Source organism: Solanum tuberosum, unplaced genomic scaffold (assembly GCF_000226075.1).
Source record: "Solanum tuberosum cultivar DM 1-3 516 R44 unplaced genomic scaffold, SolTub_3.0 scf00013, whole genome shotgun sequence".
NCBI classification, from domain to species: domain Eukaryota; kingdom Viridiplantae; phylum Streptophyta; class Magnoliopsida; order Solanales; family Solanaceae; genus Solanum; species Solanum tuberosum.
Genome location: NW_006238940.1, coordinates 963,014 through 966,238, shown reverse-complemented (window position 1 = coordinate 966,238; position 3,225 = coordinate 963,014).

Below are 3,225 nucleotides of genomic sequence, written 5' to 3'. Positions count from 1 at the left end.
TTGTGTATATCCCTTCACCACTAGTCTGGCCTTGAACCTCTCCACACTACCATCAGCTTTGTGCTTGATTTTATACACCCACCTACATCCAATGGCATTTTTACCTACTGGTAGGGGGACCAGTTCCCATGTATCATTTGCATATAGTGCCTCAAACTCTTGTGTCATTGCCATTTGCCAAGCAGGATTCAAGATTGCCTCAGCATAACAAGAAGGTTCACTCTCATGTGAAATGGCCTTTACTAGCTGCTGGCTACTAGAACATAAAGTAGTAAAACAAACATGCTCATGGTTTGACAATAATGAGGTGAGGGAATGTTGTTGTTCAGGTGTTGATGTGGTGGAGTGCATGTTAGGTAATGTGTAGTTGTAGTCTTTAAGATAGCTAGGTGTATGAAGGGTTCTACTTGTTCTTCTAGGTGCTGGCACTGGTGGAGCATCACAAGTAATGGAAGGATTAGAATTCTGTAGTGGTATTGGTGCAGTGTTAGGTGAAGTTGTGTCTGTGGTTGATATGGGATTAGAAATATTGTTGGCTACTTGGTTACTGATAACTTCATGGAGTGTGTCTGTATCCAGCATTTCATCATTGAAAGTGGTTGTTTCATTAAGCATACAAGTCAATTTATTGGGGTGATGAACAAGCAATTTGAGAATAGAGTTAAAACTAGAACCATCAGGAGCAATAACAAAAGGAAAAACATGTTCATGGAAAGAGACATCTCTGCATACATGAATCCTCTTTGTGGCCAAATCTAGGACTTTGTAACCCTTTGTATTGTAAGGATATCCAACAAAAATATGAGGTGTTGCCCTTGGTTCAAACTTGTCTTTATGGTTTTTCAAAATGGTGGGAAAACATAGACATCCAAAACTCCTAAGATGAGAGTATGTGGGTTTTCTTTGGTACAATTGTTCATATGGTGACATATTTGGTAGTGATTTGGTAGGTAATCTATTGATGATGTAAGTAGCAGTTAGCACACATTCTCCCCAATACCTCATAGGTAATTTGGATTGATAAAGGAGGGCTCTTGCTGTTTCCAAAAGGTATTTATGTTTCCTTTCTACTACCCCATTCTGTTGGGGTGTATAAGGACAAGATTTCTGATGTATAATTCCTTTTTCTTGAAAATATGTTGTTGCCTCACCACTTGTGAATTCTAGGCCATTGTCAGACCTGATAGTTTTCAGTTTGGTTTGAAATTGGTTTTCTATGAGGCATACAAAAGGTTTCACAGCCTGTAGTGCATTACTTTTGCATCTAAGTAGCTGTGTCCATGTTGATCTACTATGATCATCCACCATGGTCAAGAAATAATTGTAACCATCATGAGTTGGTATGTGGTATGGTCCCCATAGATCAACATGTAGTAACTTAAAGATCTTACTAGTTGTGCTTGTACTTTCTGGAAAGGGTATTCTGGTTTGTCTTGCCATGGGGCATATGGCACAAGTAAAGGGTTGTTTGGTGGAAAAATCTACAGGTATGGTTGAAATACTCCTCATCTTTACAAATGGTACATGTCCTAATCTAGTGTGCCACAAGAATTCAGCAGTATGATTATGAGATGCAGGAGAGGAAGCATGAGTAAAAGGATTTGCAGCATAGAAAATAGGATCACCAGTAGAACCAGTTCCTTTATTTGTAGTTTGTGAAACTTTTACAATAGATGGTGAAACTTTACATTTATTTTCAACTAAAGGTTTTCCACAACTGAGTAAAGATGGAATAGAATGACAACTTGAAGAGTGGTATGTGTGTGTATGAATGCCATCAGACTGAGCACAACAGTTATGACACTTGATGCATAGAAAGTATAGACCATTTTTGGCTCTACCAAGCTCCAGAGGGCTCTTCAGAGAAGGGCCCTGCAACAAACAAGAAGATTTGTTAAAACTAACTGTACCTTTAAGTTGTAAAGACAAACAATGGACAGATATCAAGTTAAACTTGAAGCTAGGTACAAACAACACTTTACATAGAGTCAAAGCTGGGTTCAAACAAGCATCTCCAATTTCAGTTACTTTAACTTTATATCCATTTGGTAGGCTGATTAGGATAAGGTAAAGTTCTAATATTCTTAAGGATGGTTTTATTGTAGGTCATATGATGTGATGCTCCTGAGTCTATGATCCATGAGCTAGCAGCTAATCTAGTACATTTACATGATAGATCATCTATCTCAGTCATTGAAGAGTAGCAAGCAAGTATGTCTGCCAGGTTAATAGCTCCACTCAATGTGTTGTCTGAATTGTTACTTCTATTGTTTCCAGCCTGCAGGGTTCCCAAGAGGTTGAGCAGCTGCTCATACTGATCCTTGGACAAGTTCACTGGCATTTGTCGCCTTAGTTCAGGACCTTCCTCGACTTCATTGTTCCCCTCTTCTTGTGTATATGCATTTGCTGCAGAACCTGTACTTTTACCTTTAGGAAATCTGGAATTTGTTGGATAACCATGAAGCTTATAACATCTATCCTTTGTGTGTCCAGGCCTTTTACAGTAGTCACAAAACAGACCAGATCTGTTCTGTGAATAGGAGTTATTAGTGTTAGAGTTTGCTCGATTGTTATTGGTACTGCCAGAGCTGCCTGCACCGCCTCTATAAGAACTGTAATTTGTCTTGAAACCTTTTCCATTAGAAGTAGATGCAGATGCAGTCAGAGATGTGGAGTCCAAAACAGTGTGATTATGGGGCTTTACTTCCCTCTGTCTCTCCTCTTGGGATAGTATAGCAAAAGCCTGTGCCATGCTTGGTAAGTCACTCATCATCAGGATACTTCCCCTCACTGCAGTATACACTTCATTCAAACCCATCAGAAAATGTATAAGTCTCCTGTCTTGTTCAGCCTTGTGCATCTTGGTCTTTCCACCACAAATGCACACACAAGTGCATTGAGAAGTGATGTCAACAGTGTTCATCTCCTCCCATAACTTCTTCATTTGTGTGTAATATCCAGTAACATCTAAACTTCCCTGCACCAAATCATTTATCTCCTTCTGTAATTGATACAGCTTACATCCATTTGTTTGGTCATAACGATCCTCCAATTCCTCCCAAAGCTCTCTAGCATTGTTCACATACTGTAGTCCATCTCTTAATTCTGGTGAGAGGGAATTTAGAATCCACGAAGTCACCATGTCATCACACCTTTCCTAATGCGCAAAGCTTGGATCCTCTGAATCAGGCTTCATAATTTTCCCATTAATGAAACCTGTTTTGC